Source organism: Cyanistes caeruleus, chromosome 8 (assembly GCF_971803275.1).
Source record: "Cyanistes caeruleus chromosome 8, bCyaCae1.hap1.1, whole genome shotgun sequence".
In the NCBI taxonomy this organism is placed as follows: Eukaryota; Metazoa; Chordata; class Aves; order Passeriformes; family Paridae; genus Cyanistes; species Cyanistes caeruleus.
This window is the reverse complement of record NC_141708.1, coordinates 3109080-3122902: the sequence shown is the minus strand read 5'-3', so window position 1 is coordinate 3122902 and position 13823 is coordinate 3109080. Positions and strand designations below refer to the sequence as shown.

General features: G+C 40.7%; 1 protein-coding gene across 1 annotated transcript in view; it reads right to left on the bottom strand.

The window, feature by feature from the left end:
• CTBP2 (C-terminal binding protein 2) overlaps positions 1-13823 on the bottom strand; it is a 283650-nt gene that overhangs the window by 229010 nt on the left and 40817 nt on the right. The gene's annotated exons all lie outside the window — the stretch shown is intronic.

Below are 13823 nucleotides of genomic sequence, written 5' to 3'. Positions count from 1 at the left end.
CATGATCAACAGAAGTGAAGGGAACAAGTACACATCACCCACTACCGTGTTATTTTTTTGCATAAAATGATCCAATTTGGCTCTAATTTTCAACACTGCAAGCTCATGGATTTGCACAAAGCTCAGATTAGCCCAGGATCTGGCTCAGAAGCTGACAGAAATGATCTAAATCTCAAATAACTGCAAGTCAGTTAAAGCCAGGCTCTCATGCTGGAGCCCTCGGCAAGTTCTGATGGCCAGGAGCTGTCCTGGGGATCCCACTGACTCCAAGAACATTCTACATTCCCCTGAGCATGGGATCATCACCTTTTCTCTTTAACACCCATACTGCTTTCAAATCTATGAGTAATATGCAGCCTAATTTTACTAAATGAATTGTAATTACAGTAATTCATGCCTGTAGCTCGTGCCCTTTTGTGGGAGGTTTTTGCTGTGAGAGCCATTGTTTCATCTTCTCTTTGGACCTACAGTTTTAGAACTGATCTCATGGAGGTCTGATAGATCAGCTCGTGTGTTATGGCTCTGTTTGGGTAAAGGGTTCAATTATGTAATTTCATAATTTATTTTTCTGTGAATAAAATTGCATTTCATTCATTTACTGACAGCTCAAACTCTAGAATGGGTCTGAATCTGCTCTTTGGTTTAATTGTTTATATGACAAGGTTTACTTCGTAATACTTCATTAAAGGAAAAGTATACTGTAGACTTACAGGATTTAATTTAAGGTAAATGCTTAATTTAACATTCTTATAAATAAGAAATGGAGCAGTAGGAATAAAAAGGTTTTAAATGAGCAAACTGTAGAACTGCTTTTTTGAAGTGCTGAGAAGTGTGATCTAATGAGCTGAGCACTGGACAGGGAGACAGAAACCTTCAACAGATATACCAGATTAGACCCAGACAGATTCAGTAGATATCCAGATTGAGACTGCTGTCTCCAGCAAGTTCTCAGTCTCATCTGAGGTTGTTCAGTTCTCTGACAGTGCTTAAAAAACATACAAATTTGTTATGTGTTTTTGTCATTTAACTTTATGCCCCATTTCACATCAGCACTATTCTCGGCCTCAAAAGAACAGAAAATATAAAAGGTTAGAACTTCAACTGCCATTTTTACCCAAGCACAGCCTAAGCATGACCCAGTTCTCCTGTTCCCAGGTTTGGGATCATCCTGTTCACATTCACCAAGCCTCATGGGCAGAAAAACCACCTCATCCATGCAGGGCAATGGCACACTGGTTTTGGAGCTAAACTGTGCCAGGTCTATCCCCTGCACCAAGGCTTGCCATTCACAGACAGAATAAAAATAAAAAAAGAATAAAATTAATTTTCCAAGATCCACAAAACTGAAGATGCCCAGCTGCGTGCAGAGGATTTCTAAGGAGGTTCCCTGATCACTACCTGTGAAGATAGGAAAGTGTTGCTGAAGCAGCTGGAGAGTGATGGACTCTAAAGCTTTTCCTTTTGCTCTTCTTTTGAGAGAGTAAACACAGACTTATGCAGTCAGAAGTAATTTTTAAATTTCCTTATTCTATATTAAGAAGACTAAACTGAACACTACAAACAAAGCAACGTGAGTTCTTTTATTCCAAATAAACAATGGGATTTATATTTAAGTGGGTATATGAATCCTACACCTCAGGTCACAATTTAATCTCTCTTTAATTTAATGCCCAATTTAATCTCAATACGACAGCTAACAATTAAGAGAATGCATGTGGAGCCACTTAGTGTTTGATTGTATCGGCCACGTATTGACGGCGGATACGGGACTGTTTTCCCGTAGATCATAAAACTTCAGAGCAAAAGATTGCACCGTTCACAGAAATGTCTCCTGTTCTCAGCAGCTTTCAGGATTAGGACTTTAATGAGCCATGACTGGCTCATACCCATGCATGTGCTGCAAAACCCCTGTAGTTTTAATAACCTACTTAATTAGCTAATGTTCCATAGTGGACATTTTCAATGCAGTACTTCAGGTATGACACACTCTTTTCTATACTTAAATCTTGGTCCAAAAAACAGAGCTTTTAATAAAACCTTTATACAAAGTGATCTTCCACAAGCTTTGTCCTTTTATGCAATACTCTAAGCATGGGTCAGAGCCCCCAAACATCAGTGAGCACCACCCAGCCTTTTGCAGAATGTGGGAACAGCCTCCTGGGCTCAGGCTTCCAGTCCATCATTTACTTGCTCCATTTCCTTATTGTAGCTGTTCTGCCTGGAGAACAGAAGGCTTTGGGGAGACCTTATAACAGCTTTCCAATACCTAAAGGGAGCTTGGAAAAAGGTTGGAGAGGGACTTTGGATAAGGGCATAGAGTGACAGGGTAAGGGGAATGACTTTAGGCTGAAGAAGAGTAGGTTTAGATCAGATATTAGGAAGAAATTCTTCCCTGTGAGGATGGTGAGGCCCTGGCACAGGTTGACTAGAGTGGACTCCACATCCCTGGAAGTGTCCAAGGCCACTTGGATGGGGCTTGGAGCAATCTGGGATAGTGGAAGGTGTCCTTGCCCAAGGCAGGGGACTGGAATGAGATGAGCTTTAAGGTTCTTCGCAACCAAACTATTCTGTGGTTCTGTGAAATGCACCATTCCCAACCCACAAGATAAAGAAAAACTTCTCACCCAGGTCATGCATTGTAGAGGTGCAAAAGTCCCACTTTGTACAAAAGCAAGGATGGGTTGTGCTCTGTGTTTGCCATGGTCACAGATCAGTTTAAGTGTTTCATAGATTTAAAGCCATGCATGTGCCTTACACAACCCACTGCTGCAGGATTATTTCTAACACACAACTTTGCCTAGACCTTATTTGCCATGTTCCAGCATTCCTCAGTACAAACCTTAACACTAAAATAAAATTACCCTGCATTTTAAAAAAATCACACCCCAAGTGATTTTATATAGTAAACTATTTATTTTAAAACAAGATTAAATATTGCGCCTAACTGAAATATTTTCTCTTAGCAGAGAGCACTCAGATGGAAAATTTCATACATTTCAACTGATTTTTTGCCTGAATGGTTTTCACATATTTTTTGAAAACCAAGTTGTGTCAAATGATTTATTCTCCTCTAACAATACGGTACAAGCAGCTCGGAAGATGCAAGTGCTGAAATGGTTGACGGCAGTTGGCCAATTAAGTGCTCTCCAGTATTCTGATTTTTTTTTTTTTGTGCTTTGCACATACTAATCCTTTTCTTAATGTATTGAGGTTCTATCCAGCAGAAAGAATGAGCTAACTGCAAGGCACGCCACATGAGGAGTGTGGAAATGTACGGCAACACGCTCGTATCCAGGGGAGGTTTAGCCAAGTGTGAAGTAGAAAACACATCTTGGGAGGAGAAAACACCAAGGGGAGGGGAAGGGGAAGGGGAAGGGGAAGGGGAAGGGGAAGGGGAAGGGGAAGGGGAAGGGGACCCTGTCCCAGGAAACAGGGGCAGGTGCTGCCTGGCTCAGGAGCTGTGGGAGCCTCCAGGCATCCTGAGAAAGGCAGACTGAGCTGTTGCCCCCAGGGGTGGCCCTGGGAAGCCTCCCCAACATCACTGGAGGTGCTTCCTGTGCCAGGCAGAGCCAGGCGGCTTCAAACAGCACAGCTCAGCTCGTTCCAGGCTCCTCAGGATGCTTCTGGTGCCTCACAGCCTCTCATGAGTTCTTGGGTAACACACAAAGAAATGTTTCTCTTCTTCAGAAACATTGTTCTATCCCATGGAAGGAAAAAAAACTTGGAAGGAAAAAAATGTGATGAACTGTTCCACTCTCTTCTATTACAAAGTGATAAGAAAGGTGAGGCTTTAAATACTGTACACAACTTGGAAGAAGTGACACAGATGTACAGTACAAAAGCAGTGACAGCAGCAGAATTTCGTCCACTAAAGGACAGCATTCTGTCTACTGAAAAGGAAGAAAATCTAGTTTTATTTTCAGTGGATTTTTTTTCAAAACTTTAGATTTGTTTTACCAAAATAAAATCAACTTTTCAAATTTTCAGAAAGCTTTCCACTGAATCACATTCTGCTCTGCTTTCTCAGCAGTTTTTTCTTCAGCCTTACTGATTATCAAGTAACTCCCAAAATGTTTCTTATGTTTCTTGAAACTAAAATTTCAATTGTAAAAACCTAAACTCGTATTCCAGAACCTTCCCGACTGCTGTCCTACTCGAATTCCCCATTAGGGAAGAGACACAAACACTTGTCTAGTGCAGTAAAGACACCAGATATCTGAAGGCCAGTGAGGAAGACAAAATGCTTTAAAAAATTCTGAAGTGATTTACAGCCCAGACCAAATTTATTTATTGCAGATTACTTTGTCTAATCCTTCTCCTGCTGAAGTTATCTCTGCCTCCAGCATCGGGTGTCGATGACAGAAGTATTACCACTACACATCAAAACACTGCTATAATTTCTCACACATCTATACCAGTCACAACAGGTTGCAGTGATTTTTGCAGATAAAAACCTGCAAGAAAACTGTTTTTTCTTGTTATCCAGCTGGAGTTAAAACAACTGACAGGCAGAATGAGCAGACACTCCTGGCAGTTTCAATGAGCGGCTTTTAATTCCAAGTCACAAGAGTAGGGGTCATCTTCTCTGAGGCCAGGACATTTGAATGCTTTCCTCTGGGTTACATCATTACAAGGAAATGTGTTCATCTATTTAGAACTTCAGAAAAATAAATAAACTGAGTCATCAAACAGGTTTTCAAGGTATGAATTTTGAAAGTTACATTTTAGGAAAAGTCTGAATTGCAGCTAGTCTGTGTAAAAATGAAGGGATATTTATTCAGCATTTAAGGATTACATCTTGAAATGATACACGTCAAACAGTGTCACCTCCTCACTCTGCTCTTGATGTGAGTGCTGATGGTCCTACAGGGAATGGTTTTGACCATCTCCAGAGGCTCTGTTTGTTCCCACAGAGAGATGGAGGGTGGTCTGAGTGAAAACCTTGCTGGGATTTTCTCCTTCCAAAATCCCATTTCCAAAGAGAACCAACATTCCCAGCATTGCTGATGGACCCAGAGCACTTCACAAGCATTTAGCCTGGTCCTTCTCTGAGCTGTAACTCCTAAAATAGGGTTTTTCTACCTGGAGGAGAGGTCTTCAGGGAGACCTTGGTGCAGCCTTTCAGCATTTATAGGCACCTAGAAGAAAGGTGCCTATAAATACTTTTTGGCAGGACTTGTGACAGGACAAGAGGGAATAGTTTTAAACTGAAGCAGGGTTGAATTTGATAAGATCAAGGTTTTTTCAGGGTGGTAAGACACCAGCACAGGGTGTCCAGGGAGGTGGGGGATGCCCCATTCCTGGAAACACCCAAGGTCAGACTGGATGGGGCTCTGAGCAACCTGCTCTAGTGCAAGGTGTCCCTGCTTATTGCAGGGGGATTGGAGTACCTGAGCTTTAAAGGTCCCTTAGAACCCAAACCATTCTATAAAAAATGGGAATAACCACTTTAGCACTGAGGTTGGGCTGCAGTCTGAGTGAGGGCAGCACTGGGAGAAAGCCAAGAAATCTTTGCTGGGAGGAAATGCTGTCAAGTGCAAGGAGGACAAGTTTTGTCCAAATAAGAGCTGGGTATAAAGTTCCTGAAAATACACGATTTTCAATATATTTCACTAATTTTCTCTTGCTTTTGAACTGTTTACTGTCACCTCCAGTGTATTCCTCACTCGATCTGCCATTGGCTTGGTAGACCAACACATGGTCCCTACTTCTGGGTACAGATTTATTAGTATTCCAGCTTTGTCTAAGCAACATGATATATGCTACTAAACAAAGGAGAGATTACAAATACAGACCTTGGGTATCAAGCATCGGAGTGTCCTCCTTTGTGAAAACAATTCAGCCAAAATTACATATATGGAAAAAACCAGAGTTAGTCAGGATGATTTATTAATTGTACATAACATGCCTGAAGGCAGATTGGGAATGGAATTCAGATGGATGGACACAGAGGAGGATTAAGCCAATAATGGCAAGGCACGGTGCAACTTCTCAGTCACAAATGCTCTCATCACATGAAATTATTTCCACAGATGATATTTATACTACAGCAGGAACTGCCCTACAGTTCCTCTCTTAAACATTACAGAAACTGAAATGTGATAAAACTTTTATGCTTACCAGAGACTTTCTGCAAGTGTCCTTCATATCAAAATTTGACAACCAAGCACTTTATTCCAAAGTCTGACAGGTGCTCAAGTCATTTAATTGAGAAACTTGCTCTTTGCTTAAGTTCTGACACATCAGGACTAGATGGGACCCTTTCCATATTAAAAAGAAAGGAGCTAAAAAAATTGTGGAAAACTGCACAAGAGACAATTCTTGTTACCTGAAAACAAATATTGGGGTTTCTTCTAAGTGATTTAAAGCTTTCTGTCATAGGACTTAATTTAGCTGATGATTTATAAATACTGGTCAGAAGTGTTCTGCACAGCTCTGGCTTACCCATTAACTGGCCATGGTGATATTTTTTGCCTTTTCCCTGCATTGACCATTGCCAGAGATAGGCTGTTGCAATAAAGAGGCCACGCTCTGGCTCATCAAGGAAAGCCAAGAAAATGCTCCCTCTCAAAGGGGAAGGACAGAGAGGAGAAGCAAAGATTGGTAGGAAAGCCACTAGTGGCTTAGAAAAGATTTTTAACTTGTAAATAGCAGGACATCCCAGTCCCATTCCCAAATGCTCAAGTGGCCCTGGAAGTCCTAGGTTAAGGAAACACTCCATTAGAGCAGCCACCCCTCTCAGCTGAGGTTTACAGTGTCCTGTGAGTCTCAAAGGGCCAACACAGCCCAGCCAATTCCTGCTCCAAAGAACCCTTCTGCCAACAGGAATAAGGCAAGACCAAAGAGGAGCACATCAGTAACTAAACCTGAAAGGAAATCCACACTCTTTGATGCTCCCAGGTGCACGAACTGTTCCCTTGCAATTCCCCTGTTTTGATAAGGCAGAGGTGGGAGAAAGGCTACAGATGCTGTCAGACAAAGAGCTGGTCCCTGTAACTGTTGCAGATGGTGGAAGCAAAATCCTCTTTCTTTTCACACTATCAAGAAGCAATGTTGCCAAACCCACATCAGCTTCTCAGTCAAACGTTTCATTTCTTAGCAGCCTGTGTGAAGTTTGAGAGCAACAGTATGTTCTGCCAGCGGCCTCCAGAAAGCTGCTTTGCATTGTTTTGCTTAAATGGCTACAAAAGTGCTGTCAAAGAGACACTGTCAACTGCAGCTTTTGTGTTTATGTCGTTTTTACTTACTTCAAAAACAAAACAAAACAACAACAAAAAACCAACAAAAAACCAACAAAAAATAAAAAAAAAGAGAGAGAAAGAAAAAAGAAACAGAACCTTGTGGAGTTGAAAGAACTGATTTCTGCTTGTTTTATCAGTCCTTTTTACATTCCTTTGGCAGACATTGGATTTTCCTCTCTGGTATTCACAGTGCAAGCATATTCAATATTGAATAGACCTTTTTGACAGTTTTTGAACCTGTTCCATAAGATTCCAAATGCACTGATTCATGGGGATTTGTAAGGTTCCTACAACATTTTTTAAAAGTCTACCCTGACTCAAGAGTTGTTTTACATCAGGATAATTTAAAACTTCTGCTCCTTTATCTGTGTGATTTCTCAGAGCCAGAAAGAAACGCTTTCACAATGGGTTTGTCTGCCTTGTGCACTGAGAGGGAAACAACAGCAAATACTCACTGCCTATAAGTCAAGAAATCTAATTATCTAATATTATAAAGGCTCTGCTTTTGTCTTTCAACCTAAATGGGGGTAAAATGATGATCTTGGAAAGAATAGGCCACTGATTCTCATATTTTATTGAGTATCAGTGGGAAACAACCACTGGACACATTAAAACACAAACTAAATTTCACTACTGCGGCTACAGATTTTTTATTCACTTCACACTCTCATATTTTGAGTTTCCCAGCAGCCTGGGTATATTTTTTTCCTCAAGTATCCCCTCTATTCCCCTAACGTTGCTTCTCTAACAACCAACACCATGGCAGCAATACTGATTATATTTTAAAACTGCTCCTGTTTTCTAACTTCAGGGGTATTTCCAGCCTGATCCTCACTTTGGAAAAGCAGATGTGAATCTGTGTAAATTAATAAATGACAATAGTAATGATTACAGTAATGTGTTATGAGCTATTCTCAGCTGTTCCCAGACACATGGAGTGGTGGTTATTTTCTATTCCATGGCCAGCATAAAAGAAATAAATAAAACAGTGGTTCTCAATTTGTTGTCCACAGATTCACTGGAGTAATTCCCACATAAAGCAGTGAAGTCTACGGTCACTGAGCTCAAATTCAATACACAAGAGCCCACATGTTCTAGTGGAAATTTTTTTGGTAGCCCGCAAACATAAAAAGGATGAAAACCACTGAGGACTGAAGCACATACAAATAGAGCATTAGATCTCTCACATATGTCCTCCCGGGGAAAAACTCCCACAGAAAGCACCAGGAATTAAATCTATAGAAATGTAATACAGCTCTATGGAATTTCCTCTGAAGGCCTATAGAATTTAGTACAGCAGGGAGTCCCTTTCAGAACCCTTTTTTTTCAGACAACTCACAGAAGGATATAATTCTAATGAATGAGATTTTTTTTAAAAAAAATGTAATAGATCGACAATAATCTTCTATTAAATTATTTCCCATAGAAGTATTGACAGCAATAGCTATTAACATTATTTTATAAAACTGGAGAGATATATTGATTAGTGGAGCCATTCTGTCCTGACACGGAGAACTCAGGCGATTTATGTTGCTATTCATTGTTAGGCAAAGGGGTTTGTTCTTTTTCTTTTTTTTTTTTAAAATATCTGGAGTCCCATGAATAATTACTTTAATTAAAATAAGACACTATTTTATCTGCTCTCCTTGACAAGAACTTTGCCTCATGCTACCTGGCAAATCCCCTACTGCCACCATGTAAATACTTTCCATGGATTTTTTGTTGATTTAAGATGCAATTTCCCCTGGGGATTCCCAGCTCTTGGACTTGGCCTGAGCATTCCCAGGTCACGCCGGGAGGAGCTGGGAGGTCACCCAGCAGAGCTGGCTCAGTGATGGACAAGGGATTGGTTCCATGGCCGTGACAAGCCTTGGGGCAGCAGAGCTCTTTGCACAGTGAGTGAGGCAGGGGCAGCCAAACAGTGAAAGGAGAGGGAATTATGGAATTACAGGATCATTTAGGTTGGAAAAGCCCTGTAAGACCATTGAATCCAACTCTGCCAGCACTGCCAAGGCCACCACTGACCCATGTCCCCACGTGCCACATCCACATGGATTTTATATCCCTCCAGGGATGGGGACTCCGCTGCTCTGGGCAGTTGTGCCAGGGCTAGACAAACCTTTGGGTGAGAGACTTTTCCCAGTGTCCAACCTAAACCTGCCTGGCACAGCTTGAGGCCATTTCCTCCTGTCCTGTCCCTTGTTCCCAGGCAGAAGAGCCCGACCCCACCTGGCTGCCCTGTCCTGTCAGGTTTGATTGTCCTCAGGAGTGGGAAAGAGGGAGAAGAGATGAGGATACAGGCTTTGGAAATTCCTTTCCATATGCAAAGGGAAGGTAAATAAATGCAACAAAACCAACCTTACATGCCTTGTAGTGCAGGGGTTTGTGAACTGATTAAAATATCCTGCAGAAAATATTGAGTCCATTTGGGTTTGACGATTTTCTCTAGCTCCTTATTAGTTTTATCATAGATTCATCTCTAATCTTTCACGCAGTGAGGTGGCAGAGTCAGATTTGCAAGAATATATCAGACAAAAGCAAAAAGTCAGGGAAGAAAAAGCTGCTTCTTCCTTTGATGATGCAATTATCTGGAAAGATTTTTTTATTTTTTTTTACATTTTATTTCTTGTTGTCTCCTCTAGTACCTTTCATTTTGTCCTCTTTTCCCTCATTTACTTGAATATTGGCTAAATCCAGGGAAGCAAAATACTGAATTCTACCAAATTTGGGGAGTCAACCTTAGAGGAGCCTGATTTTATTTTTTTTCCCAAAAATAAAATGTACTTTCCATGCTAAATCCTAGCCCCACTGAAGTCAATGGCAAAATTCCTAATGCCTTACTCCCCTGGGAGCAGGATTTGGCCTGGCAGGGATGGACAGTAGCTAAACCCACCACCTCCCATCCCTGGAGATCTTCCCAAGGCAGCAGTAATCAAAATAATTCATTTGCAGTTCTAAGCCTTTGATGCATGACTGCGGAGAAAGAAGATTTGTGAAAGCTGTGACAAACTTACACCTCATCTTTCAGAAAAGGAGAAAAAAATCTGTTACTGGAAAATTTGCCAATTTTTTCCCTCTAGCCCTTAATGCACAGCAATCCATTTGACCATATAATTATTACTTAAAGGAAAGGAGTTGGTAAAAGAAGCATAATTTATGACGGTGAACAAGGAAACAGATGAGATATATGGAAGAAATATTAGAAGAAAAATACAAAAATAAGAGAAACAATGCTGTATAATGCTGTCAGACCTAAATCAAAGTCAGAGAGGAAAAATGAGATGCTCATGTTCACAGATTATGCCACCATCAGTTTTTGCTGGAGAAGGAAGAACCCTGGCAATCAAGATTATCTGATAATTACCTTTCTTAATGCATTAAATTCACTCAGCTTCACCTTCAGGCACTAGCTGAAGAAAATAATGACACACATCCTCATGGTTAATGGTTAAACCCTATTTCCAAGAAATCTATTACATGTGGTGTCACCTAGAAAGCCACACAATAAAGCATCTTTAAAGAAGCACTGATAGAAAAGGATGGGGTTTGGAAACATAAATAGCAGTTGTTTGCATCAAAACACTTTAACATGCAGGCTTTAGTAATACTAATGAAAGTTTGATTGTCTTTGTTAATTAGCTCCCCACCCTCCTTTGTCAGCTGCAGAAAAAACCTTCTCCTGCCAGCATCTCAGGATGCATTAGACATCATTAAACATAATTTTTAAATGAACATTTCATTTAAAAGGGATTAATTTTCAAAGTATGGCGGTGCTTGAAAACTAATCTGTACAATTATACAGCTGCTGAAGAATACCTCCACCTCCTAATTCCTCAGTATTTATGGACAGATCAGTGCACGTGCTGCTGCTAATGAGGTTTGGAGAGTCTATTTGATAATTTACTGGCTCACAAAAGACTTTGCCAAGTGGCCATAGGATGTACAAACTAGCTGTGGGCCAGCAGAGAGCCAAACACATCATCTACCCAGTCATACAAGCATTGGAAAGAATAAATTTAACCTGAATCTGCTTTTCATCCCTTCCTGCACATGAGGATATGTCCCTCACAGGCAGCAGCTCCAAGATGAAGTCCTGGTGGGATGACCCCGATCTCAGGGAAACCAGATGTCAGTCCAGCACATTCCCCATGGTGCAGACTCCCTCTGCTATTTCCAGAGGAGTAATGGAATTTCACCTTAAAACACTTTGCAGGGAGTTGCTGGGTTGTTCTGGGTGTTTGAATTAGTGACACCAGATACCGGCCAGAACCAGAATCTTCTCTGTTTCATTGCCATCGTCAATGGGGTCAGCATGGGGAGAAGAAAAATGGACCAGAGCTGCTTTATAAATACAGAATGAAACATCATTTTTATGTGAAATGTGGTTGGTCTTACAGAAACTGACCGATTTTTTCCTTATGAATAATTTGTTGCTGAAGAAATGGTCATTTCTACTTGAGAACAAGTGAAGTGTCTGTCTGCAGCATGCAGATTCACGTGCTTCCAGAAAAACCTGGGAAATGGTTCCTCCCAACTGGATGCCCTTTACCTCGCAGTGGGCTCCCTTTAAAGTGTAAACTAAAACTTTCTGAGATAAAAAGACCAAGAAATTTTAGGTAATCTTCTAAAATAGTCTGTGAACTCTGTCATGTCTCCAGCTGCTCCGCTGAAATATGGAAAAGGAAACCTATCAGTCACATCATGGAACTGCTTTAATGGGGCATAATGAAATGGAATTTGTTACAGGATTTGGGAAAAGAAATTAGAGCTTACAAGGACAACTGATTTTCTCCCGTGCTGATATAACTCTGGTGCCTCCCATGGGACTCCTGCCTGTCATGGACCTTAATTTAAGCCAACTCTTCAGTAATGTCTGTGAGTAAAGACAGAAATTTAATAACTTTGCTGAAGTCTCAGGAGTTGATGAGATTTCAGCATTATCTTTGGGCACAATAAATACTAAAATGGAAGCTGAATTAGTTTTCACTTGCTATCATTTGAAAGTGTTCTTGGTATTTTTTTCTATGTGGATTGCTTAATTAGAAATACAGGTGCATTCACTGAGATGTATTTCACTGCTCAACTTAAAAAGCCGTTTTTAAACTACCGATACAAAGCAAAACAAACACTTGCTGTTTAATTGGTTTTACTAAAAGTCATTTTAAATTGGCTATTTTTTTAATGAATTAATTTTAATTATACAGTGCAAATATTGATCTGTTAAGTGAGGACCCATAAAATAAATAGGAGAAAGAAATAAAGGTGTCACTACAAGGGATGAAATGAGCAGCTTCTATGTCAGTTACTAACGATTGGCCATTATAAATAAGATTTTCCCTTCTGTTGTATGACATTATTTTTGCTGTTTTTGTACAGAACAACCATTGAAGCACTTCATGTATGACTCAGAGTGTAATTTTATTCCATCCAAGTCAGGACTACAATGTACTTTTCCAGGATCAACACCTACACACTCTCCAGTGCCCTGTAGAGTGGAGGTGAGCAGCACTGACAGAGCTGTGTCCCAGACATTTCGTGCTGCACCTGGCAGAGCACAGCTTGGCCCAAGGGAGGCTGTTTATCAGTGATGCTGTGCAGCACTGGGCAGGGAATGCCCCAGCAGCTTTCCTCGAGCTCTTATGGGTTGTGCTGGAGACCAAAAGCCATTTTTATCACCCACTGCCTGCACCTGATGATCACATATTATCTGCAGATGTCATGGCATTATTCCTCTCCTGTGCAGGACTCATGGAACATGCTGTTAAGTTGGTCCTTTAGCTCTGCCAGGTAAAACAGCCACATTTAAACCCCAATTCTGTGCACGTTGCTTACTTAAGCAGATTCCCTGGAGTTTACTGTAGGAGAAAAGAAGCCCAGATTTGGTCATTAAATTTAGATTCTTTTTGCTCATGTTATTCACACAGTCAAGAAAGGTATTTGTATCATTTTGCTTTTCAATGGATGGAATAAAATTAGCTGCATAACAAGTGTCCTTGATCATGAATTACATAAAGCAATGCATTTATTTGGAATTCCAAATACACAAAAGAATTAAAGATGGTGAATGAAAAAATACACCTGCCAAAAAAGGAAAGCATCCAATTTTCCATAATAGTAAAATTATATTCTTGAAATGGCTGGAGCAGTCTGAAAATGTTATTCCAAGGGACATATCTTGACAGTCCCTCTGTCAGATACACCTTAATTGTTGACTGACTGAGATTTTAGGTACCTGCACAGGGGTCAGTGAGCAAGGCCAGGTGGGTTCACCTCATGGAACTGCTCAATCTTTAATGCAATAAATGGAAACCCTCCAGAACCACAGAAAGAACCCACTCTGTCCCATGTCTGCATTCCCGTCCTCCCAAAAGTTCTATCCAAAATGTAACTGTGCCTCTAGGAAGAAATCCAGTCCACAAAAGTTCAGCATAAGGATGGTCATGCTTGAGGTGAGACCAGTGGTTCATCTCAGGTAGCTACTTCTGTTCTAAAATGGCCAGACCAGTGTTCCAGTAAATATTTGGAAACAAAGGATTTTGAGGATGAGATTTATTTTATGGATTTATTAATCCCTCACTGGAT